Genomic DNA, 27,036 nt, shown 5'->3' on the forward strand with positions numbered 1-27,036 from the left:
TATCTTAAAAAAAAAAATCTGTATTAGTAAAATTATCATTTGATAGTCGACCTATGTTTAAAGCTAATGGAAAAACAGAAAATTATGCTTTACTAGTGACATTTAGCAGGTCATTCGTCTTACCTTCTATATTATGAGTTTGCTTACGGCATCTTGGCACAGGTAGCTAAACAGCGGCATACCAATATTTTGCCCCATATGTCACTCCCAAAAAGATTGAATGCACCTCCTGCAGGTAGGATCATAAGACTGAAGACTGTCGGCGGCCTCTGGTCTCGGGATGCGGCTATGTTGGAGTGGTAGGAGCGAAACATCTCTGGGATGTTTTGAGCGACACGACCGGCCTCGTCCCTCGGGGAACGGGACCGGGAGGCCGAAGAGCTGCGGGAAGAAGTTCCCATGGTATTCGGAGGAATCGATGAATGAAAAGCCTCTGTATGTAGCCGAAAAAAAGTCTCTTCAGCGGGAGCTCTCTGACTATGCTGCCATCTTCAGCCGAGGTCAGGCCACGCCCTTTTGCCTTTATTAGTGGGTAAACATGACACGTAAAAAGACAGCCATAAATGAGACTTACACCTTTTTTACAGACATGGGGTGAATTTACTAAGGGCAAATAGACTGTGCACTTGTAAGTGCAGCTGCACTCATTTTCCCCAGAGCTTAATAAATGTTGTAAGCTCTGCTGATTTCCATCATTTAATCATGTGTAAGCAAAATAATTTTTTTTTGTGTATTTTTCTTGCACCTGATTTGGTATTCTTTACAATGCGAAGCTTTACCACATTGTATTTACTAATGAAAATAGGTGCAACTATTGCAAAGTGCACAGTCTATTTTTCTTTAGTAAATCAACCCCCTCATTTTTTCAAATGATATGCTACTAATGCCTTATCTGAAATTTGGTATTTTATGCAATATACAACATTTGCAGAATCCAATCCATATTTACATCCTACTGGAAGTAGCTATAAAACATTTTCTGAAGTATTGAACTGTACTAGTACTTAACCCCCCCTAGCGGTAATCTCAAGTCTTGCTCGGGTTGGGATTTTACTGACAGGAGGGGTAACCCCGAGCCAGACTCGGGATCGCATCGCTGGATGCAGGGAGGACACAGGGAGAGTTACTTACCTTGTCCCCTGGATCCAGCGATGTCCTCCGCACTGTGTGATCGAGCTGTCCTCCGCGGAGATCTGCGGGAAATTCAAAAAAGTAAAAACACACAAAACACACACAGCACTGTAATCTGTAAGATTACAGTACTGTATTACAAAATTACACACCCCCTTTGTCCCTAGTGGTCTGTGCAATGCCCTGCATGCACTTATATATTATAAATACTGTTTTTTCTGCCTGAAATTTGGAGATTATCCATAGCAACCAAAAAGTGTCCCTTTTTCAGTGTTTTAGGATTTGATTACATTATTGAATATTTTTTATTATTCTTTATTATATTATAAACTTTATCATACCCGGGATGTCTGCTAGACTCTCGTTTGAACAGATTTAAGAGAGTTATTCCTAAGAATTACAATATAAAACGCCAAATTTCCATGCAAAATAATTGTACCGCTTTCAGCACCTACAGTAAATCCAGACTGAATCATATCGCCAGGGAGGTTAAAGTCTTACTAATCCCAAGATCCCGCATTCACTATATCTGGGCTCCCACAGTACACAGAACATGGAAATGCAATTATTTTAATAAATATAAAACTGCTAAATTTCTCATCAGCAGTTACAGCAGTCTTGTGACTTCTATCAGTCTCCACCCAAGCACTGTTTAATGCTTGTAGAAGTTTTCTGACTGTTCTATTAGACTGCATAACTTCTGACCCTCTGTCTGGACAGTGCTGATTGGCCCTGCGCTGATCACATGCACTCTTCCAATAAAAAAAACAAAAAACTCTATATTAATACACACCAAACTGAGCATGTGCAGCCTGACTCCATAGACTCTGTGTTATCAGGTAATTATCAGGGGACAGTGGAAAGAGGGGAGGATCAGAGAAGCCAGGATCAAACAGCCTTTTTACACAATGCAGAGGATTAAGCTCTTAGTTTCCACCAAATGGTGAGTATAGCCTCAGGTTCAAATAGGACATACATCAAACTTATAAAAGTACCATCATCCAAATTTGTAATTGTAGAATGATAAAAGATGTGTAAGTGTCTGGGCAGTTGCTGATGCTGAATCCTAAACATCCACATCTATAAGGCTTTGGGCTTAAATAGACTATCTCTGTACTTGGTAGTGAATAACAAGTGAAAGAAAATAATAAAAAAATATGATATTTAATGAAGACAGGAAGTATATAAATACAAACAATAAAACTTTAAAATCGTATACACCACAATTAAACAATGCTACTGTCGGGTTCCCCCATAGAGTTTTCTGTTAAAGAGGGGTATACAAAATTCATCAACCAGTTTCACGGCAAACCGCTTCTTCAGGAGGATAGTTTACAGGATAAATAATATCTTTAAGCAAAACATAATCAACAAAGCAAACATATATGCACAAGAGAAATAACAAAACATTTTTACAATCAAAATTAAACTAAGGAGACCGGCTCACCCACACGGACGGAAGCAGCAGACCAAAGGACCCATCAAATCCCCCCCGTGGCATATACAGGGGATTGTACCTAATAGACTCTGGTTGAAAGATAATAATGGAATTAGGAATTGTATTATAAAAAGCTAAGGACACACACAGGTGTGACCAGGTGGCAAAGAAACCGATTGTGTGATAGTATGATACGAGAGAGAGAAAAAGAGGGGGGGGGGACCATATTTTGAGCAAACATGTGCGACCTGTCCCTGAACTTGTATCTTGCAGGGCTTGTTCCCGGTGTGATCGATTGACTTGCAGTCATTATAGGGGGAGAAAGGAAGGGGAAAGGATTGGCTAAAACGAGAAGGTAGAATAGGATAAGAAAGATGGGGGGAGATGGGGCAAACAGAGGAAATAGGAAAGGGGGTGGGTAGGTGAGTGAGGGAATTGAAGAAGGGAGGCGAAGGGAGATGGGGGGAGAGAAGGGGGAAAGGGGAGGAAGGGGTAAGGGGAAAAGGGGGAACAGGAGGAAGGGTATGGAAAAGAGGGGGGGGAGGAGGGGGGAGAAGGGGGGGAGAAGGGGGGGAGGGGAGGGAGGGGATCACAAATAAAAGTAGAGAAAGAAACGGAAAAAGTAAGGAGAGGTGTGATAGAAAGAAAAACTAGGAAAAATTAGGAAAATTGAGAAGATAACCCCATAGTCACCACCTTGTCCACCAGAGGGTCTAAAACTCCACTAAAAAAACACTTACCAAGCTACTTTAGCTGGCCAACAAATTTGCATGGGCTGGGTGTAACAAAGGACAGTATGGATAAACCAGGGTATGGTACAGGTAGGTCGAAAATGGTAATAATAGTGCAAGGTCCACTTAATAGCCAGAAGAGCAAAGGCGACCCTGGATAGCACTGAGATCTGTAAAATACAGAAATATGGTAATATATGGTAAATATATATATATATAAATGTGCGCCCAAAAATGTGCGCTACTGCGCATGTGCACGCAAAAAGAGCCAATAGACAAAAAAAAGGGAGAGACACAGAACGCTGAAGAGGTCCTGGTCTCACACCACTAAAGGGGGGAAAAAGAGACACTAACTTCTACCAACAACCGTCCATCACATCAGACTAGCGTAGAGAGTCCGTACTACTCACAAGTAGTCTGTAAATGACCACTGTATGAGCTTCCCGCCCCGGCCGGCATCAGTGTACTCCGCCGAATGGTGGCATCTGACATAACAGGGTCAGCTTTCCCGCACAGTGCAGGCACACGCTCCCGCGCCAGTGCGCATGTGTTCGCAAGATTGTGTGCTACTGCGCATGTGTGTGTGGAAAGAGCCAATAGATGAAACAGTTAAGGCTCATTCGCCGCAAGCGTAGACAACACAGGTGGAAGTCCAGCCAGGGAGAGCACATATCAGCCAATGGGGAAACCATAGAAGGGGCCCTGGGGAACCTGATTCACTACTGAGGATGGAGGGACAGGCAAGGAGGGGGAGGGGGGAGGAAAGGGGGGCAAAGGGAAAGGAAATGGAGAAAAAGAGGGCGAGCAGGTCTCCCTTACAACAAAATAAAGATGAATAATACAATAAAATATAATAAAACAAAAGAAAATCATGTGTAAGCATTATGGCACGCTGCGGAAATATCCCCCCAGTTTACACCAACCAAAGCACAAAAAGTTGAACTGAACTTTTGACCTGAACAAAGTGACAATTTTAGTTATGGCATTTTGGGGGAAAGAAAGGACAAAGATCACAAAACAGCTGAAAAAAAGGGGAGGTGAACAACTCACAATTAGACATTTTATCTCATAATTCTACAAAAAGGATTTGTATGAAATTATTTAGTTGAGGCCTGCGGGAAGGGTGGCATCGAGCCCCTCAATCTACAGGGTCTCCCTCTGTGGGATTGTTCGGTCCCAGTCACCCCCCCTCGGGTTAGGGTGTGCCACCTCCAGGACTAGGAATTGGACGGCAGAGGTATCATATCGATGGTAGAGTCCTATATGTCTACCTACTGTAATGATTTTTACACTTCCAGAGTAGTAGATGTGGTCAAAAATCCTTTGCCTAAGCTCACGGATGGTCTTCGCAACATAAAAAGCCTTACATCTACATACCATCAGGTAAATTACCCCCCTAGTGCCACAGTCTGCAAAAGTGTGTGGGGTAAAGGTTTCTCCATTAGGCAACATAAATCATTTCCCCTCAAGGACCCAAGGGCAGCGGGTACAACCACTGCATCTAAAGGTACCATTGGGTTCCATTCTAGAGGGGTTCATGGATGTATAATGACTGCAAGTCAATCGATCACGCAGGGAACAAGCCCTGTGAAATACAAGTTCAGGACAGATCGCACATGTTTGCTCAAAATATAGTCTCCCCCCCTCTTTTTCTCTCTCTTTCCCTGTCTATCACACAATCGGTTTCTTTGCCTCTTGGTCACACCTGTGTGTGTCCTTAACTTTTTATAATACAATTCCTAATTCCATTATTATCTTTCATCCAGAGTCTATTAGGTACAATCCCCCGTATCCGCTGCTGATGGGTCCTTTGGTCTGCTGCTTCCGTCCGTGTGGGTCTCCTTAGTTTAATTTTGATTGTAAAAATGTTTTGTTATTTCTCTTGCGCATATATGTTTTCTTTGTTGATTATGTTTTGCTTAAATATATTATTTATCCTATAGACTATACTACTGAAGAAGCGGTTCGCTGCAAAACCGGTTGCGGAATTTTGTATACCCCTCTTCAACAGAAAACTCTACGGGGGAACCCTACAGTAGCATTGCTTAATTGTGGTGTATACGATTTTAAAGATTTATTGTTTGTATTTATACACTTCCTGTCTTTATTAAATATCATATATTTTTTATTATTTTCTTTCACTTGTTATTCACTACCAAGTACAGAGATAGTCTATTTAAGCATTATAGATGTGGATGTTTAGGGTTCAGCATCAGCAACTGCCCAGACACTTCCACATCTTTTAGCATTTTACTCTAAGTTTCCACAGTGAGTATAACAAGCATGTTTTACTGCATATACAGACTGATGTTGCTGTTGTGGGTTTAGTAACACTTTAAATTTCAGTTTCTAAACCACTGAGGGCCACAAGGAATGCATGTGACACATATAGTCTGGTGGAACCTTCAGACAGTTTTTAATGCCGGCAAAACCCAACATGCTGTACAGTGAAGTTATGTTCACTGTTCATGGTTGAAAATTCTGTGTATTTCACATATCTTTTTATATTTTTATTCAAAAAAATATATCCATTGGCAGCACACCACAGGAAAACCTGATCAATGAATTCTAAGGTTAGAAACTAGACTGACAGAAAGGCTAACAGTTATAGAAATATATATATTATATTTGACAGCATGGAAGAGAAAAAGAAACTGCAGTACTGTCTTCAAGATCAGGCAAAAAAGTTCACTAACTTTGAAATACATAGAAAGAAATATATTTTAAGAAAAAAATCTATAAAGGTGATACATCAAGAACACCAAAGAAAAACATCAACATTTGTATGCAATCTACCAATGTTTCTCGACACCCTGTGGTTATTCCTCATGTACATGGCGTAAAAACACAAGCTTGCATTTTACCAACTCAGATGTCAACAGCTCAATATGTAAAAGGTCTCAGAAAATAAGCAGCCTTGTTCTACACTGTCACTTGTTTATTTTATAACATGTTCATTTCATTTTCAGTTGCGCTCATTTTCCTTAGTAAATGCAATATGGTAGCGCTTCACTTTGTAAAGAATACCCAATCAGGTGCAAGGGGAAAAAAATGGACGGTGTAAATCAGCAGAGCTTTACCTAATTTACTAAGTTCTGGGAAAAATGGGTGCAAGTGCACTTGCAAAGTGCCTAATGTATTTGTCTTTAGTAAATCCACCCCTATATCTGTAAAAAGGTGTCAGTCTCATTTATGAGTGTCATGTTTGCCCACTAATGAGGACAATTTTAGTGAGTCTGTATAGTGGGATGTCTAGTGTTTGATTCATTTGGACTCAAAAGTCTTTTATTGTGGGATCTAGTGATGTTGCCTCAATACTATAGGACTGTTTTGAAGTGTCTAAGGTAAAAACTGTCCACTACCCTTATTTGATGTTTATGATAAAATGCAATGAGATTCAATGTTTTCATTAGATGTGACTTGCCTATGTACTAGTGATATCATACTACAGCATCCCCATTGTGGCTATGCACAAGTGATGGCACTCTACATTGGCGGCAGGTATCTATGTATCATTTGACAATTGACATCCATATATCAGCTGACTTTAAAATGTGCTATTACTGATAGCAGTAGTAGACAGTATCACAAGTAGGGATGAGCCGAACACCCCCCCCCCCCCAGTTTGTGTTTGTACCAGAACATGCGAACAGGCAAAAAATACAAATGGTGACCCCGCCTTCCTCTGACATCGCGTGGCTTCAAAGGGGGCGGGTCACCCATTTACGCCACCGGGTGGCCCTGCCCCAGCTATATAACAAGGTGCTTTGGGGGGCTACTCCATGGTTCAGGAGGGGGGCACTCTCTCGTCCCCCATCTTTTCCTGTGGCCTGTCGGATAAGGGTCTGGTATGGATTTTGGGGGGACCCCATTACATTTTATTTAATTTGGCGCAGGGTTCCCCTTAATGTCCATACCAGACCTGAAGGGCTGGTGTGGATTTTGAGGGGACCCCCACCCAATTTTTCTTTATTTTTGGTTTGGGGTTGACCTTTAATATTCATACTAGACCCAAAGGGCCTGGTAATGGATGAGGGGGGGAATCCATGCCATTTTTTCAATGAGTTTTATCTATATTGCCGAGACCTGCCAATGCATTACAACTGCAATCAGTTTTAAATTACTTTTTTTCCTTTAGACATGTCATTTTGCTGTGGCATTGTTCTAAACATGGGAAAACTGTGCCAGTTTACAGGTATACTATAGACACCCCCCAGGCACAATATTTAAATGAATAATTAATTTGTATTGTTTCACTTTAAGCATTATTAAAATCACTGCTCCCGAAAAACAATGATCATTTTTAAAAAGTTTTTTTGCATTGATACATGTCCCCCTATAATGGTGTTCTGCGGCTTTTCGAATTTGCTGCGAACACCGCATAATGTTCACTGCCCGTCCCTAATCACAAGTGTCTATTTCTCTCCTGGAGCTGTTAATTATATGTATCAAGCAAGACTTTTATTGCAAGGGAGATCCTGCATCATATGTAGGGAACTGCACTAATATACTGTATATTGATTGAAGTAAATTGTGATCAATGACAGTCGGGACTTCCGTGGGTTGTGCATTAGCCGGCTCTCACTACTCATTTCCTTCAATGTGAGCAGAGTAGGTACTGATCACTTACCTGATATATGAGCAGAGCATGCTCTGTCTGAAATTCCCTATGCATTCTTGTCCCCATCCCTCCTGGCAGGCGAGGACCTGAGTCAATCAAGGGGCAATAGGATTTGCTATGCAGCTGTCATAGATTCTGGTAACTGTGGTCCTTAAAGGGGCACAGTGGAATGCAAGTGAATGGAGACTGCTGGAGCTGTGAACTTCATTACCCAGTATTCCCTGCACCACAGAGGAGGGGAGACAGAAGTTTTTCCAAGCAATTTTAGATCTGGGTCTTATGCTGGAGGAAGACAAGCTACACTGATTGGTGCCAGAACTTCAGAAGTATGGGAGCCAGAGGATGCAGACCCAACACAGGGGTGCTTGTGCACCACACCAGAAAGGATGCAGACCTATTTCTGGTGACTGAGCATAGCATCAGTGAGAGTAAGTCATTGACAAATTGCTGCTGAGCTGGGACCAGAGCTGAAAGGACCCATTGCTGTGAGTGTCTCCTGGAAGAGAGAACCAGTGAGTACCAGAGAGGCTGAGACTTGTAAAGACCTGTTTGTGATGACAAAGTTGCTGGGTCTTGTGTACTTGAGGACAGGCTGCCAAGTGACCTGGACCAGATTTCTGTTTACCAGGAGTGGTGAGCTGAACAATTTGTGTTTATTTCAACACTGACACGGTTAATGCAATAGAGACTGCTCCTTGTTTAGCAGCCCATTAGCCATCCAATAAAAACTAGGGGATAATGGTGTTGTGGAAACTTGCCCAAAAAAAAAAGAAAAGAAAAGCATAATAATATTATTCTTGATATCACTAGAAAATAAAAGCCTTTTAAAATAAGTTTGCCATAACTCCATCATTATCACCAGCTAAGCAGCTTCATTATTATCCCATTAAATAAAGAAGAAGAGAATGTGTGCTGCATTTCGAGATTTCATAATTTGCCACGTCATGAATGTTAATTCTCCATTACAAACTCTAGTTTACAAGACCGTCCACTTCCAGCTCGTCTTTGCTTCTGAGCATGCGTGTTTGTACTTTGGACTTTTAGATTTGACATTTGTCCACAGAAAATTTTAAAGCCTGCCATCCAACATTTATCAGTGGAAAATTTGACAACAATTGTCTGATGGAGAGTACAAACGGTCGGACTTTCCACCAACAGCCTGTCATCACACATTTCCCGTCGGAAAATCCGATCGCATGTACGCGGCTTTAGATGTATTGTTTGAAACACATTTACAAATGAAACTTTACCTTTTTATGTGTCCATCTTCAGTACTTATTAATTGTGAGATATAGGTGGTTGTATACTAGACATGTGCAATTTGTTTCCCCCATCTCCGAGGGGGAGATGGGGGCGTTTAACGAATCGAGTTGAGAGGGAGATACTCGGGTCAATTGTACTTCGTCGAGGAAGTCGCGAGCAGTGGGTCGGTCAATAGGGTCCGCCGCATATAGGGAGGAATAAAAGCGGAGCATCGCCGCATTGATGCCCTTCGGAGTGGTCATGACTGTGCCAGCGGGGTCGCGTAGCGACGATATGACCGTGGGGCGGTAGGTTCCCTTGCATAGTCTGGCAAGAAGCTTGCCAGCCTTGTTGCCAAATTTGTGTAGAGTGGCGTCGAAGTGAGCTTGTTTAGTGGTTTCCAAGGTTTCGGCCCAAGTGTCAAATGACTGCTTGGCTGTATGCCAGGCCTCGCGATTTTCGGGGGAGTTTAAGGCAGAGAGAGCTCGCTGGGCCTGATGTAATCTGGAACTGGAGGGTTTGTATTGAGACTGGGCGTGTTTCTTGAATGAGGAGGCATAAGAGATAATGCGTCCCCTAAGGAACGCCTTACCTGCGTCCCAAAACAAGTGTGGGTTATCAGCATGTATTGCGTTCGTCTGTGAATATGATGCCCATTCTTTCGTCATGTAAGCTTGAAAATCTGCATTGTGCTGCAGATAGGAGGGGAAACGCCATATTTTGGGATTGGGGTGTATGTCGGGGTCTCTAGAGTCACTGATATCGGAGCATGATCTGATATGGCTATGTCATGAATTTCCGCTGTCGGAAGGAAGGGGATTAAGTCATTGGAACTAAAAAAATTGTCAATCCTAGAAAAGACATTGTGGGGATAAGAGTAAAAGGAAAATTCTCGGTCGGTCGGGTGGTGTAGTCGCCAAATGTCATGCAGGTGAAGGGATTCCATAGTCATTGCCAGGCTCGTGGGAATGGTGACCGTCGAACAGAGTATTGGGCGCAATGATGAGGATTTGTCGTCTACTGGGTGGGCAATAGAATTGAAATCGCCCCCCACCAGATGCGGGAGGTGGGGGAAGCGCAGAAGCCAACTAGTCAACGCGCCGAAAAAGGGTTTTGTGGGGCTATTGGGGGCATAGACGTTTGTAATGGCAAGTTCCTTGGTCCCTATGAGGGCCCTGATCGTGAGGAGTCTGCCCTGTTGATCTGTGTCCGTAGATAGGATCTTACAAGGAAGATTCTTATTGATAAGGATAAGAACCCCTGCTTTCCGGCCTACAGCCTCAGAGCCTACCACCTCACCCACCCAGAGCTTCCTCATCCGAACAAAGTCTGATGAGGAGAGATGGGTTTCTTGTAGCAACGCGACGTCTATTTTGAGTCTCTTGAGGTGTCGCAGTATCTTCATACGCTTGTTGGGGGAACGAAGCCCTTTAACGTTCCACGAGACTACTTGTAGCATGGTGGAGCGTTAAGTGTAGTAACAGTGGGGATTAATAGTACCATGTGGTAGAGAGGACCCAGGGCACGTAACAACAGGAGCTTTGCTCCAGATAGGGCCAGGGTGGCCCCTGGTAAGGTAGCAGCAAGGGAGAGTAAATTGGGGAAAAGTGCAGCTATGGGAATAAGTAGAAGGAAGGGGCGGGGAAGGGAGCGGCAAATGTGCCAAGCATAATAACAAAGAAAGTAAAAACAACTCACTGTGAACTTCACTTTTTTCCGCATGGGGGTCACTGGGTAGACCAGCTCCCAGAACCAGGCCTCCGAACTGACATAGAAATGGCTGCCCTAGAAAGAAGGAGCATGGCATGCCGTCAACCCAGGCAGGGATCAGAACGAAGTGAGATGGTCTGCACAGGAGAATCCACAGGGGGAACAAGTGGGTATGACCTGAGAGAGAAAAAAAAAACATAAACATTGAGGAAAAAACAGTTATAATAGGACAATAAAAGAACAACCAGAAGCCGAAGGCGTATGGGGCATGGTAAAAGACATAAGTTCAGTCAATGTAGCGCACGGGGCCAGTCACGGCCCTGGACAAATATTACCTGAGGAGCGCATACATAGCGCAAGTGGCCCAGGAGGGGTTGATTCAAGCAGAAGCCACTTCTACCGTGAGAGAACGGGTGGTAGGCAAAGCTTCGTCCCTGAAAGGGAGGGAAGACAAAAAGGTAGCACGGTCCTGGGGTTCATCAACGTGGGTTGAGAGCGTGAGGAGCTGGACCTGAGGCCCTGAAGCGCTTGGGGGAATCCTTCCGTGGGCTCCTCTGGTCAAGGGCCCTATTAACTGGGGCCGCTTTGGGAGCCGGGCTGAGTGGGCTGAGTGGGGGGCCCGTGCACAGCGATTTCAGAAAACGCGATGCATCGTCTGGGTCTTGAAAAGAGAGCTGTTCTCCGTTGGGTGCTTTGATCCGTAGGATTGCCGGAAATGCCAGAGTGAATTTCATCTGCCGTTGGAATAGTTCCGTACAGATATGTTGAAAGGCCTTCCGTTTCTTGGAAACATCAACTGAATAGTCAGCAAAGATCAGGATTTTGACCCCGTCGATCTGAAGTGATCTGGACTGACGATACTGCTGCAAAATGGAGGCTTTGTCTGAATAATTCAGGTATTTGGCAATTATCGGGCGCGGGGACTTGCGATCCGAGTTGGGCGCCCCCACACGATGTGCTCGTTCCACGACGAAGGGTCCCCCTAGGCCCAGAGCCTCCGGGATGCGGCTTGCACACAGGTCTGACAGGGCGGATTGGTGAAGCGACTCGGGGATACCTACAAAACGCAGGTTGCTCCTCCTGGACCTATTCTCGAGGTCATCAAGCTTTTCCAAAATATATTTGTTAGTTTTGTCCTGAGCTTGTTCTAGGGACTGCGTTTGGTATAATTCTTCCTCTAAAGTAGAGATGCGATTTTCAGCCTCATTGAGTCTGGATGCATGTTCCCCGAGCTGGGCTTGAAATTTATGCATGCCTAGGGTGACAGCTTTTTCAACAGAGGCAGCTATCATAGGGGAGAGGAGAGCAGCAACAGCTTGTGCCAGAAGCTCTGTCTGTGGATCCTGCAGCGGTGGGGATGGCAGAGAATGCAGCATGGTCACAGGCGCCACAGGCCCAGGTATATGTGTGGAGGTTGGAGATTGTAAGGAAGAGGGTGCCTTGGATGTTGTCTGGCCTTGTGTTGGGTCTCCTACCTCCATGGCTGGCGCTGGCTCCTCCGGATAGGCCGCGCAGGCCGGAGCGGTGACCGGAGCGGTGTAGGCCGACGCCGGGGCCTCGACTTGCGGTGCGGCCTGCCGCGCGGTGGCGGCCGCGTACGAACGCGGCCCGGTTTTTTCCACGAACCGGTCCATCCTGGAGCTGGTAGCGTGGGGAAGTTAGCTGGCCGGTGGAGTGGGCGAAATCGCCGGATTTGGAGCCGATTTAGAGGCCGGTCTGCGGGAGCTGTGAGAGGGGACAGCTACTCCATGCGGCGCCGGAACCGGAAGTATAATCTTAGTAGTAATAGTGGTATATGGCTAATGTTGTTTTGCCTTCATTTTAAATGTTTTTAGGAATTACAGGAAGTTTCCCTAGTGGATAATCACCTAACAAAGTTATATTTTTTTTCTGACTTTTTTGTCTTATTGTATTTTGATTGAATTCTAGAGAAGCATCCAAGGATCTTTCTTTTTATTTTTTGTTAGAGAAGGAAGAAGCTCACAATTGTATTGGCATGTGCACTTTATGCTACACTAATAAGAAAATTGGTGGATGATGGACTTTATAGGCATAACACAGGTATAGATTAAAAAAGTATATTTATTACAGAATTTAAAATTGGAACAATTGCATAAATGTCATCAAGTATTCACAAAAATTGCCTTTAAGCAGGAACAGCACACCACCTACATACATATATACTATTAATCAAGGACTGGAGGAGTGATTCGATCACTTTCCAATATTGGTAAAATGAACAAAAAGGCGGTATGTCATAGTCTAGCTCAGCTCTACATGTTGCGCATTTTCAACAAGCGCTTCTTCAGCAGCTTATGACGTATTCTATGAATAGAAAATTAGCAATTAAAAATAACCACAATTTATTAATTTGTTCAACATTACCATATAGCATAAAACATTGTTGCCCTGGTGATCTCAACACTGCCACACGGCCACCCCCTGCTCTAAAGACTCTCTACCAAACCCGGAGCATTCAACACGCATGCCGATTGTGGGAATGAGTGTAACATTTGAAAAGTTAATATATAGTAGCAAATAAAAGTCATATACGGGGAATTTGTCAGTATTTAAATATATAAAGTATTAATAGTAAAAAATAAGAAATTCTTTCCCATATAGAAATAAAAATAAAAGCTAAATTCCCACTGACATTCTAATTGAAAGATGAAGGGGAAGAACGAGCAGAGAATAATATCTGTTTACTTCAGGTAAAATAGGTCCTCACATCACTTCTAAGTAGAACTGTATATTAAGATACATGTAAAAAAAAAAAATTATATATATATATATATATATATATATATATATATATATATACATATTGTTTATTATTATTATTATATGTCCAGGTTAATTGGTTATAGGGTCCTGACAGGAAAAAGGTTTAGGTTTGCTTACCTGAAAGGCAGTCTAGCAATATAAAACCTATAGCGGTTTGTAATCCTTGACAGAAGTAGTATGGAATATCCACAATAACTATTATAGGAATGTCTGGATTAATAAGGGGACTCCCACTGGTCACACTGCTCAGGTATCCAATTTGTAAGGTTCCCAATTTGTGTCTATTTAAGAGACATGATAAAAACCCTGTTAGACTTACCAGTAACGGTATTTCCAGGAATCTTTCAGGACAGCTACTTGAGAGATGATTAGCTCTGCCTTCTACAGGAAGCACAAATCAGACAAAATTTAAAAGGCCCCTTATTTTCCCCTGACCCTCAGTTGTATGAAGATCAAGTAAACCTCCACCAGAAGAGGAATAACAGAGACTCATAAATACACCACCACCGGTTAAAATAAGGGGACCAGTGAAACAAGAATAGGGTGGGAATGTAGATGTTGTCCTGGAAGATTCCTGGAAATACCGTTACCGGTAAGTCTAACGGGGGTTTCCCCCCTCATCTTCCAGGACAGCTACTTGAGAGGATAAGCAAGATCTATACCTTAAGGAGGTACGACAGCCTGAAGTACTTTCCTTCCAAAAGAGAGGTCCTGGCTAGAGAGCATATGGACTCTATAATGCCTGACGAATGCACGAGAGGAGGCTCAGACAGCAGCTTTGGAAATATCTTCCCATGATGCACCCGTTCTTTCTGCCCAGGAGGCAGCTACCAACCTAGTAGAGTGCGCCCTAACTCTGGAAGGAGGGGATTGTCCTGAAGATTTCTAGGCCTCGCATATAGCTTCTTTAATCCATCTGGAAATGGAACCTCTGGAAGCCTTCAAACCCTTTTTGGGGCCACTAAAAGTAATCAATAATTGGGAATCTTTCCTAAATTCACTAGTGACTTCTAAGTAGTGTAGAAGACATCTTCTTACATCTAAAAAAATCAAACGTTTCTTCCTCCAGATTCCTGGGGGAAGAACAAAAGCTAGGAAGAACTACTTCCTGGGATCTGTGGAAGTCAGACAAACCTTTGGGCAAATACAAAGGGTCAGGCCTGATCACTACTCTGTCGTCTAAAATCCTTAAGAAAGGATCTTTACACGAGAAAGAACCTAAATCAGACACCCTTCTCCCAGAAGTTATCTCCAAAAGGAAAACCATCTTTAGGGGGACAATTTTAAAGAGGCATCACACAGTAGCTCAAAAGGGGGTCTGGTAAGGATGTTCAATACCAACGACAAATCCCAGGGGGGAACCTGCTTGACTACTCTGGGTGTACGTCGTGCCCTAGCTAGGAGGAATCTCTTAATTAAAGGATCCTCCGCCAGTCTTTTCTCCATGAACAGAGATAGGGCAGCAACTTGAACCCTAATGCCCCATACACATGGTCAGACATTCCGACAACAAAATCCATCGGATTTTGGTCGAAACTAGTCTTGCATACACACGGTCACACAAAGTTGTCATAAAATCCCATTGTTCGGAACGGAACAGGACGGCACAACATAGAGGCCAGTAGGAAATAGCTTTCGTCTCCAATTTTTTTCTGAGCATGCGTGGCACTTTGTGTGTCGGAATTCTCTACACACGATCGGAAAAAGTCTGATCGGATTTTGTTGTCATAAAATTTTAAATCCAGCTCTCAACCTTTTTCCTTCGGAAATTTCGACAGAAAAAGTCTGATAGAGCCCACACATGATTGGATTTTCCGACAACATAATCCGATCAGACTTTTTCCGTCGGGTTTTCTGACCGTGTGTATGGGGCATAAGAGTGCTGACAGCAAGCCCCACTCCCCTCTGTCCAGAACATAAAGAATAGAAAACTAGTCTACCCCAGCCCTTTTTTGTCAGGCTACAAAGGTCCTCCAAACTTTGCCATAAATCTTCCTTGTGACTAATTTATGGCTGTCTAGAATAGTCTCAATAACCCTAGCTGAACATACTTTCAATTGTAGTATGTGCCGCTCAGCCTCCAAGCCATCAGACAGTAAATCCAAGGGTTTGGATGTAGCATTGGCCCTTAGTGTAAAAGGTCTCTTCTCTCTGGCAGGGGCCAGGGGGACTCTACTCAGAGTGCTCTTAGTGCGGAGAACCAACTCCCCCTGGGCCACCATGGTGCAATCAGAATCACTTCTGCTTGTTTCTGCACAATCTTTCGGAGCACCAGAGGCAATAGCGGAATTGGAGGAAAAGCGTAGGCCAGGGGAAAATTCCACTAGAAAGAGAGCACATCTGTCCCTAGAGACTTTGCTTCTCTCTCTAGAGAAAAATTCTGTTGTGAGTGGAAGCAAACAGATCCACTTTGGGCATTCCCTATCTGACCACTATCTCCCGGAAGATTTCCTGGTTCAGCTCCCAACTGCTGGAAGTGACAGTTACCTTGCTCAGATAATCTGCTAGTACATTTGCTGACCCACTGATGTGGACTGCCCTGATTGAGGAAACATTGTCCTCTGCCCAGGAAAGGATCTCCTGACTCAACCCTAGCAGGCTGTCTGAGCGAGTACCCCCCTGCTTGTTGAGGTAAGCCACTGTCGTGGCATTGTCCGAAAAAAATCAACAAGTACTTTGCATGAACCCTGGTTTTCAAAGTGACCAAAGCTTTTTCTACTAACAGTTCCCTGTAGTTTGAGGATTGGGCTGCCTCTTCTGGCTGCCAGGCATCCTGAGCCTGCCAATCCTGTGAGTGTGCCCCCCCCAACCCCACAAGCTGGCGTTTGTGGTAATCTTGGACCTGGTCTAGAGAGGCCTTTCTGTGATCCCAACAACTCAGAAGAAATGCTTGTAGGGATCTGGAATTCAATTGGGCCCAGGTCATCAAGCCTAACAGCTGCATTATCTGATGCAGGGATGCCTGGGGATTACACCTGAATTTCTGCATGGAATGGAGGATCTTGGAGATCTTCTCTTCCGGTAAGAAAATTCTTTGGGCGACTGAGGTCTATCAGGTAGACAGCTCTAGGAAGGAACCAGAGCAGATTTCTGCAGATTGACTTTCCAACCCAATCTTGCAGATCCCGACCGAGGTCCTCTTTGTCCCGGGCAAAGATCAAAAAGTCATCCAAGTAAGGGACGATTGAAATTTTCTGCAAATGAAAAAAAGCCATGACCTTGGCCATGACCTTTGTAAAGATTCTTGGGGCTGCCGAGAGACCAAAAGGAAGGGCTCTGAACTGCCAATGAATTAAGCAGTTTTCCGAGAGTATCGCAAACCTCAAAAACCCCTGATGATCCTGGTATATCGGAACATGTAGGTAAGCATCCTGAAGATCCATAGTCACCATGAATAACTCTGGCAATAACAGATTCCTGAGTGAATAAATGTATTCCATCCGGAAACACCTGTAAACCAGGAAACTGTTTAGGAGGCTCAGATTGAGAAACATTCAAAATTCTCCTGATGCCTTTCTTACCAGGAAAATACCCTGTTTCCCCTAAAATAAGACCTAGCGTGATTGTCGGTGTTGGCTGCAATATAAGCCCTACCACCCAAATAAGCCCTACTCTGTTTCCTCAAAAATAAGCCCTACCCTGAAAAGAAGACCTACAAGGACTTTAGCTAGGGCTTATTTGGGGGGTAGGGCTTTTATTGCAGCTATCACCGACAATCACACTAGGTCTTATTTTAGGGGAAACAGGGTATGGGAATAAAATCCTTGGAATTGTTAGTCTTCCGGAACGGGGGAAATAACCCCTTCTGATTTCCAAAGAGAAATCAGATATAAGATGCCCTGCCGTTTCTCTTGGTCCCTTGGCAGATGAGTGAAAAAAAAAAAAAAACTCTGGGGAGGAGGGAGATTGAATTCCAAACTGAAACGCTCTCTTATGACTTTGAGAACAAAAGGATTTTCTGTTACCTTTGCCCATTCCTCACTGAAAAAGGTCAGCCTTCCTCCTACCCCTGACCTGGTATCACTGAGCGCTTTTTGCCTGGGTTGAAGGAGCAAAGAGAGACCCTTTAGCTTTGTCTTTGCTAAACGTCCATTTTTTATTTGCCTGTTGTCCCTCTGGTTAGCTTTGCCCTGAAAACTAGGAAAGGGTCTCTTACTTTGAGGTTTAACCTTCCGAGATGGGAAACGTTTACCCTTTTACGAGGACCAAGCAAGTGCCAACCAACCTGCTCCAGTCTGCTTGCATGCCAGCTGAACCTGATAGCCAACTGATTCTGCCAAACCTCTGCCTGCTATCCAGCCAGTGTCTCTGCCTGAAGTTCCTGTGCCCCAATCTGATGTTTCTGTGCGCATGTTCCACTCCAATGTTTCAATACCTGCCGACCAGTCTGATGTGTCTACCGTTTAACCTGTTGTGTCTGCTGTCCAGCCGGATGTGTTCCTGTCTGCCACCCAGCCTGATGTATCCCTGTCTGCTGCCCAGCCTGAAGTGTTCATGTCTGCTACCCAGCCTGATGTGTTCATGTCTGCTGCCCAGACTGATGTGCCACTGTCTGCTGCCCAGCCTGATGCGCCACTGTCCGCTGCCCAGCCTGATGTGTTCCTGTCTGCTGCCCATCTTGATGTGTTCCTGTCCGCTGTCCAGCTTCATGTGCCACTGTCCGCTGCCCAGCTTGATGGGCCATGGTCTGCTGCCCAGCCTGATGTTCCACTGTCCGCTGCCCAGCCTGATGTGCCTCTGTCCGCTGCCCAGCCTGATGTGCCACTGTCCGCTGCCCAGCCTGATGTGCCTCTGTCCGCTGCCCAGCCTGATGTGCCTCTGTCCGCTGCCCAGCCTTATGTGCCTCTGTCTGCTGCCCAGCCTGATGTGCCTCTGTCCGCTGCCCAGCCTGATGTGCCTCTGTCCACTGCCCAGCCTGATGTGCCTCTGTTCACTGCCCAGCCTGATGTGTTCCTGTCCTCTGCTCGCCTTCCAGCCTGATGTCTTGATATTGGTGACCCAGTCTGTCAAACCAATGCCCGTTACTCTGCTTGCCGAGTCAGTGCCTGTTACACAGGTTGCCAGTAGGGAGCCCGCTGCCCAGCTCAATGACCCAGAGCCCATTGTCTGCCTTGATGTGCCTGCTGTCTTCTCAGATGTGCCTGATGTCTGCCCTGATGTGCCCGCTGTCTGCCCGGATGTGCCCGTTGTCTGCCCGGATGTACCTGATGACCAGCCTGAAGTATTCTCTTCCACCGTTATGCTCGATGGCATAGACTATGGACAATTAAAACTAGTTGGAGCATCCAGAGGATGTTCCTTTAAGGGGGGGTACTGTCAGGAAAGGGTCCGTCTGCTGGTATGATATATCATTTGGTGTGCAGTACTGAGGTCCACTAGCAGGTGTCTCCTGGCAGTTTGGAACTGTCAGGAGAGTCTTTCCCTGCTGTTATGTCATCATTGGGCCGCAGTACTGACGTCCACCAGCAGATGGATCCTGGCAGTATGGAGCAGACAACACTCTTTTCGGTCAGGTGTTACATAAGAACAATCACTGGCAGTCCCATAAATACCAAACAAGACCTCACATGCTTGCCTTGGTATCTTTCTGCCTTGTGCCCTGACCTGTACCTGCAACCTGTATCCTGAACCCTGCAACCTGAGCCTGCACCTGAGCATGTACCCAATCCCATTCTGATCCCGTGTCTCCTGTGTTCCTGTTCCCTTGTAAGCCTGATCCCATCCATTATCTCCCTCTTCTGTCCTGCCCTTGTTCATTTGCTGATCCCCTGTGTATGACCCTGGCCTGGCTAACATGTTTGATTTTGGTACTTCCCTTTGGCTGTATATATTATCTGTGGGTTTCTGTTGGTTGATTGAGCACTATTTGTATTTTGGGTGTTTACTTATTTATATCACTTAAATAAACATTATTCTTATTAACTTTACATGCGTTTTGGTTTCCTCTTTGCAGTCCACACAATCTGGTCACACCTGTTCATGACAGTCAAAGACCATTAGTTCCCATGTGGTCTCTGATCCAGAGGAGGGGGAGAGCTCAGATTCCTCATCTGATGAGGAATCCGTGTCATAGATGGAGGAAACTTTTAATACAGCTAGATACCTATTTCCAGTTGAAGTTATTGAAGAACTGTTGAAAGCAGCCTTTGAATCAAGAGAATACATTATCAACTCGAGTCGAATACCAGCTTGATCAGGGTAACCAGTTTGCAACAACGTTGGAATAGGAGTCTACACTACCAGCCATCATTAATTTATATGTATGGTGTATCTGAATCATGTCTACTGTGGCTTTATAGATAGTGCTAGGGGCTCTACTCCATTAGGTTTCTGTAAAGTAATTATCAAGCACCTGTTTCCAATTTAGAAAGGAGGTTGTTTTGGTAAACACACATTTATTTTCTAGGGTGTTGTAAAATAGATCCCTGTTGTTTCTGAAAATAGGTAGTTATTAATGCTATGGTGTATAGAATTACGAAGGTAGAAATTATGGTAAGACAATGTCTGATTTGGATACATCTTTAGCACTCGGTTGAAGGAAAATGGTACTGAATTTGCAAGGTAGAAAAGGACTTAATTTGACTGTTATCATGCAAATAATTTAGGTGAGCGATCTCCTTGGAGGCCCAGTGGTGGAAATTAGAATCAGGTATAAGGAAAGTGAGAACATCCAACGGTATAGGGATGGACAATTTTGGAGAATGGAAAGTTTGCATAAGAAAACATTTCCTACATGCTCTAACTAAAGCTATGATTTGTGGGAGATAACTGTGAGGGGAGAGAACAATTCCTTGGTGTTACACTCAGTAGCCATAGAAAAAGATTAGGACCTGGTATTTGTAATTGCTCCAATTCTTCTCACTGAGCATGTGAAATGCCGGAGAACCAGCTTCTCAGCTGGTCTAAAATAGCAGCTTGACAATAGTCTTTTATGTTGACATAATCAGATCCTCCCACCAATTTATGTTTGATTAGTTTGTTGCGGGAGCTCCTTGGTCTCTTTCCTTGCCAAATAAAGTGGGCCAAAGAAGATTGAAGAGCCTTTAGTTAGGACAAAGGCAGCTGCATAGGTAGTGTTTTAAACAAGTAGAGTGATTGGGGAAGCACCATCATTTTAAAGGAGGCAATCCTGCCAGACCAGGATAGTTCATGCTTGGACATGGATAGTAGGTCTGCTTTCATTTTGTTGAGAAATAGGAAATAGGTTTCTTTGAACAGGGAAGCTACTTCCAGTTAGGTTCATATATATTTTGGACACAGACACAATTGTCATATTTTTGGCTATGTATGCCACCAGAATTAAATTAAAACAACACAATTCAGTAGAGACTTTTTTTGAAGCTATGTCACAACTATATGACGATCCCCAGCGCACCGCTACGGCTGAAGCCATCCTGCATTCCCTTACCCAGGGAAAGAGACCAGTAGAGGACTACATTGTGGAATTTCGGAAATGGTCTGGGGACACTAACTGGAATGAGGCTGCCCTTAAGTATCAGTTCCGTCTGGGCCTGTCTGAGACCTTAAAAGATGAACTAGCCCGAGTAGACACCCCTACATCCCTGGAAGATCTGGTCCAGTTGGCTACCAAACTTGATCGACGTCTAAGGGAGCGTCGCTCCGAACGCCTCCAGTCACCTAGACCCATCTGGATGCTACCCCGGGTACCCCCGGTACCCGCACCTGTTCCAGCTCCCACCTCCTCTACTGATGGCGAACCCATGCAGCTGGGCTTGGTCCGGGCTCCACTCACGAGAGACTCCGTCGGCGTCAAGCCAACCTTTGTCTATATTGTGGTGAAGCGGGCCATTTCCTACGCAGCTGCCCTGTGAGACCCAGTAAGTGCCAACCTCGTGTTGCTGTGAAGTCCCAGATTGCGGTTTCCACCCGGTCTCACCTTGTCCTCCCAGTTTCATTACAGGTGGCGGAAGAGGAGGTTCGGCTGGGAGCCATCATTGACTCCGGGGCCTGCAGTTGCTTTATGGACATAACCCTAGCTCGGAGCCTGCACGTTCCCCTCTGCTCTAAAAAACAACACCTTCAGATTCATCTGGCCGATGGCTCCCTACCCTGCTCCGGTCCTGTGACCCAGGAAACAGTACCAATCTTGACATCCACAGACTCTGGTCACTGCAAATTTCTTCGCTTTGACGTTATCCACTCTCCTATGTTCCCAATCATTCTGGGTTTCCCTTGGTTACAAGCCCACGACCCACAGATCAACTGGAACAAGAAAGAAGTACTCTTTTCATCTGCCTACTGTTCACAGCACTGTCACCTGCCGACCTCCCACAAGTCCACCTCCTGCCTAACCATACAGACCATACCTGATAACCTGCAACATGTCCCTTCAGCCTATCATAATTTTTTGGACATCTTTGACAAGAAGAAGGCTGATACTCTGCCACCCCATCGGCCCTATGATTGCCCGATAGACTTGCTACCCGGTTCCGAAATTCCATTTGGTCGGATCTTTCCATTATCAGAGACTGAACTAGAAGCCCTACGCTCTTACATAGATGAAAACCTGGAAAAGGGATTCATCCGACCATCCTCTTCTCCAGCTGGTGCAGGCATCTTTTTTGTCGAAAAAAAGGACGGTTCTCTCAGGCCTTGTGTGGACTACAGGGAACTTAATAAAATTACCATTAAGAACAGGTACCCGCTTCCACTCATCCCTGAACTTTTTCAACGCCTAAGAACTGCCAAGATATTTACTAAACTAGATCTTCGGGGAGCATATAACTTAGTCCGAATCCGTGATGGGGATGAGTGGAAGACGGCTTTCAGGTCAAGATTCGGGCATTTTGAATATCTAGTGATGCCCTTCGGGCTCTGCAATGCCCCGGCCACATTCCAGCATCTGGTCAACGATATTTTCCGTGAGTATCTAGACAACTTCGTGATAGTATATCTTGACGATATTTTGATTTTTTCCAATTCCTTAGAACTGCACCGTACTCACGTCAGGAAGGTCCTCCTTGTCCTCAGAGAACATGGGCTCTACCTAAAGGGAGAAAAGTGTGAATTTGAGAGAGACACCATCCAGTTCCTTGGATTTATCATCTCCACAGGAGGAATCTCAATGGATCCAAAGAAGATCAAAGCCATTCAAGAATGGCCGGCACCTTCAGACAAAAGGTCTGTACAGCGATTGGCTTTGCCAATTTCTATCGCAGGTTCATCCAGGGCTTCTCCACGATTATTTCCCCCATCACCCAACTAACCCGCCAGCAGGTCAAATTTCGATGGTCTCCACAAGCACAGGAAGCCTTCGATGAATTAAAAAGACTCTTTATATCAGCTCCTATCCTCCTACATCCAGATCCAAGCCTTCCCTATGTGTTGGAGGTGGACGCCTCTGAATTCGCATTAGGTGCCATCCTCTCCCAAAGAAGTGGGCCGAAGGCTCTCCTTCATCCAGTTGCCTTCGCCTCTCGGAAACTCAGTCCTCCGGAGAGGAATTACGATGTCGGAGATCGAGAACTTCTTGCTATAAAGTTTGCACTGGAAGAATGGAGGTACCTGCTGGAGGGTGCGTCTCAACCCATCATGATCTTTACAGATCACAGGAACCTGGAGTACCTCAGAGCTGCTAAACGCCTCCGACCCCGACAAGCACGCTGGGCTCTCTTTTTCTCCAGGTTCAATTTCCATATCACCTTCCGTCCCGGTTCCAAAAATGGGAAAGCAGACGCACTCTCCCGAATGTTTCCAGAAGCTGAAGAACCACCAGAACCCACAACTATTCTGTCTCCACACAACTTCCTCCAAATTATCCAGCCCGATCTAGAAACTGCCATCAAACAAGCCACTAACCAACTCTCCAAAACTACAGTATCCTCCCTGGAAAGGAAACACGGTTTGCTATGGGCACACAACAAGGTATTCATTCCTCCTTCAGTAAGACCTCAGATTTTGCAAACCTTTCATGACCACAAGATGGCAGGACATTTTGGGATCCAGAAGACTGCCGATCTAATCAGTCGTTTGTACTGGTGGCCGGGTTGGAGAAGGGACTGCAAGAACTATGTCCAATCCTGTATCACTTGCCAGCGTAACAAGGGGGCAAACACCAAGGCCTGGGGACTTTTGAGGTCCTTACCTGTTCCTGAACGCCCGTGGAGAGAGATCTCTATGGATTTTATTGTTGACTTACCACCTTCTGACCAGTTCACTACAATCCTAGTAGTGGTAGATCGTCTCTCGAAGATGGCACATTTTTTACCTATGTATGGCACCCCTTCTGCTTCAGCTACAGCAAGTATCTTTATCAAGGAAGTCGTGAGGCTACATGGCGTCCCTTTCAACATCGTGTCTGATAGGGGAATCCAATTCACCTCCAAATTTTGGAAAGACCTCTGCAAAGCACTAGAAATCAAGTCCTCACTATCCTCCGCATACCACCCGCAAAGCAACGGGCAAACAGAAAGAACAAATCAGACACTAGAACAATACCTTCGTTGCTTCTGCTCCTGCTCTCAAGACAATTGGTCCTCTCTCCTGCCCTGCGCGGAATTTGCGTATAATAATTCTGTACATTCCACATTTTTTCCTTCCTGCCATTCTGGTACAGATTAATTTTAGTTTCATCCATCCAAATAATGCTTTTCCAGAACTGGTCTGGCTTTTTTAGATGTTTTTTAGCAAAGTCTAATCTGCCTTTTATATTTTTCAGGCTTATGGATGGTTTGCACCTTGTGGTGAACCCTCTGTATTTGCTCTTGTGAAGTATTCTCTTGATTGTAGACTTTGGCAATAATACACCCACCACCTGGAGAGTGTCCTTCACTTGTCCTTATGTTGTCAATGGGTTTTTCTTTACCATAGAGAGGATCCTGCAATCATCCACCAATGCTTTTTTATGTTGCTGAGCTCACCAGTGCGTTCTTCTTTCATCAGAATGTAACAAACTGTTCATTTGGACACTCCTAATGTTGCTGCTATCTCCCTGATGGATTTGTTACAAAGGCCTGTTTCACTTGCATGGACAGCGTCTTAGAATCAGCTCCAGACCTTTTACCTGCTTAATTGATGAAGAAATAGCAAAGGAGTAACCCACACCTAGCCATGAAACAGCTTTTGATTCAATTGTCCAATTACTTTTGGCCCCTTGAAAAGGGGGGTGGCTATTCTTAAGAGCTGTAATTCATAAACTCTTCCTCTGATTTGGATGTACATACGCTCAAATTAAACCTGTGAGTGTGCATTTCCAGCCCATAGCCATTATACAACTATAGCTTGAATATGTTTTGGTAAATACCTGAAAAAAACTAAAATTGTGCCTGTTTCCAAATATATATGCACCTAACTGTAGTTTTCAGGGAAGCTACTTACTTTATTAAAGGGGTTGTAAAGTAAAATTTTTTATTTTTTTAAAATAACAAACATGTCATACTTACCTCCACTGTGCAGCTCGTTTTGCACAGAGTGGCCCCGAACCTGCTCTTCTGGGGTCCCTCGGCGGCTGTCTCTGCTTCCTCCCACAGGTGCTTCTCACGTTAATGCGAGCTCCCTCGCATTGGTGAGAAGCACTGCGGGCGCGCTCCCGTGATACAGCCGGCGGCTATAGCCGCTCGCTGTATCACAAGGCCCCGCCCCCGGCGCGCTGCATCATTGGATGTGATTGACAGTAGCGCGAGCCAATGGCTGCGCTGCTTTCAATCCATCCACTCCAGCCAATCAGCGGCCAGGCTGAGCGGCGAAGAGGACGGCGGGGGCGAGCGCGGGATTTTCGAGGGGTCAGGTAAGTAAAACGGGGGGACTGGGGGCGCCGGCAGTGTGAGATGTTTTTTCACCTTAATGCATAGAATACATTAAGGTGAAAAAACATTTACCTTTACAACCCCTTTAAGCAGATTCCTAAGTAGGAGATACTTGATTCTGCCCATGCATATGTGTACATATATTGGAGGATAAGCTGGTTAGTGCTGTCAATAGTTAGGTCTAGTATATGAGATTTTGAGTGATTGACCTTATAATATAAAATTTTCCCAAACTTGTGCAAGATATCTTCTACTAAAGCCAAGGAGACCACTGGTTTTGTAACCATGAGCATCAGGTAATCTACAAAAAAAAATTATTTTGTGGACTCTGGAGCCAACCTGAAAGCAAAAGATCCTATTGTGAGATCTTGTCAGGGCTGGCTCAGCCCTTCCTTCTCTGAGCTGGCCGCTCAGCTGTCTCCCATCTGGCTCTCATCTTTCTCCACAATTAACCAGCTGTTGTGGATCCGCTTGTCAGTCCCGCCTACTTAAGATCTCCAGCTCACTTCATTCCTGCTTTCGTCTTGGTCACATCGCAAGAAACCCTCTCCTGCGGTCCTGTTTAAAGACTGGCTTTGCTGATATCCCTTCTGGCTCCTTATCCTGCTTGCTGTTCCTCTACTTGGTTCCCTGACTTCTGGCCTGGCTGATTACCTGAACTGGTTACTGAACTCTGGCTATGCTTTGACTATGCTTACGCTATTTACCTTTCTATTTTTATTAATAAACAAGTGTGATTTTACTGTACTTCTGTCTCCGTCTGGTTCATGGTTTTTGATAGTAGACGAAGGCCATGAATTCAGAAGATACAGTCAATCCATTTGTTGGTAATATTTTTTCCAGATTGGATGAGCAAGATCACCGCATGGATCAGTCTGCCATGGCATTACAAATGCTCCCGAGTCACATGGCTCACCTGGAATCCCTCACTGTGGCTGCTCTGGTACAACCTGAGTTGCAGGCCATCCCTGCTTCTGCGCCAGTCTCTGTGCAGGCACCTTGAGTATTACCTCTATAAGAGGTATGTCTGGTTCCGCCCCGCTTCCCCAGAGATTTGAGGGTGATCCAGTTGAATGCATAGGGTTTCTCAACCAGGTTGAGATTTACTTTGAGATGCAGCCCCAGGTGTTTCCCACAGACAGAAGCAAAATAGGTTTAGTGACATCTTTACTTTCTTAGAGAGCCTTGGCCTGGGCAAACCTTCTATGGGAGACGCAAAAAACTGTTGTTTTGAGTTACCCTGACTTTGTAGCCTCCTTTAAAAGGGTATTTGACATTCCTGCATGCTCCGCTTCTGCTGCCAAGTGCCTTATGTCCATGGCCGTAGGGGCTCTTCACCATGAGATAATCCAATTCCAAGTTATTTTCTCACCTAGGTTTCTGCTGGTTATTGGTTATCCTTGGTTACCGAGTCACAATCCCTCTTTTGATTGGCTCCATGCTGAGGTTCTCTCCAGGTCACCACAATGCAGTGAGACATGCTTTCAGACAGTAGCCACAGTCCTGTGCACCTCTTCACTCTCATCCCTGCCGGAGTACCGTGATTTTAGTGATGTCTTTAAGAAAGGTCAAGCCGGTAGTTTGCCTCCACATCAGCCTTATGATTGTGCAATC

Source organism: Lithobates pipiens, unplaced genomic scaffold (assembly GCF_037356315.1).
Source record: "Lithobates pipiens isolate NorthernLeopardFrog02 unplaced genomic scaffold, aLitPip1_a1.2 Scaffold_27, whole genome shotgun sequence".
Lineage (NCBI taxonomy): Eukaryota > Metazoa > Chordata > Amphibia > Anura > Ranidae > Lithobates > Lithobates pipiens.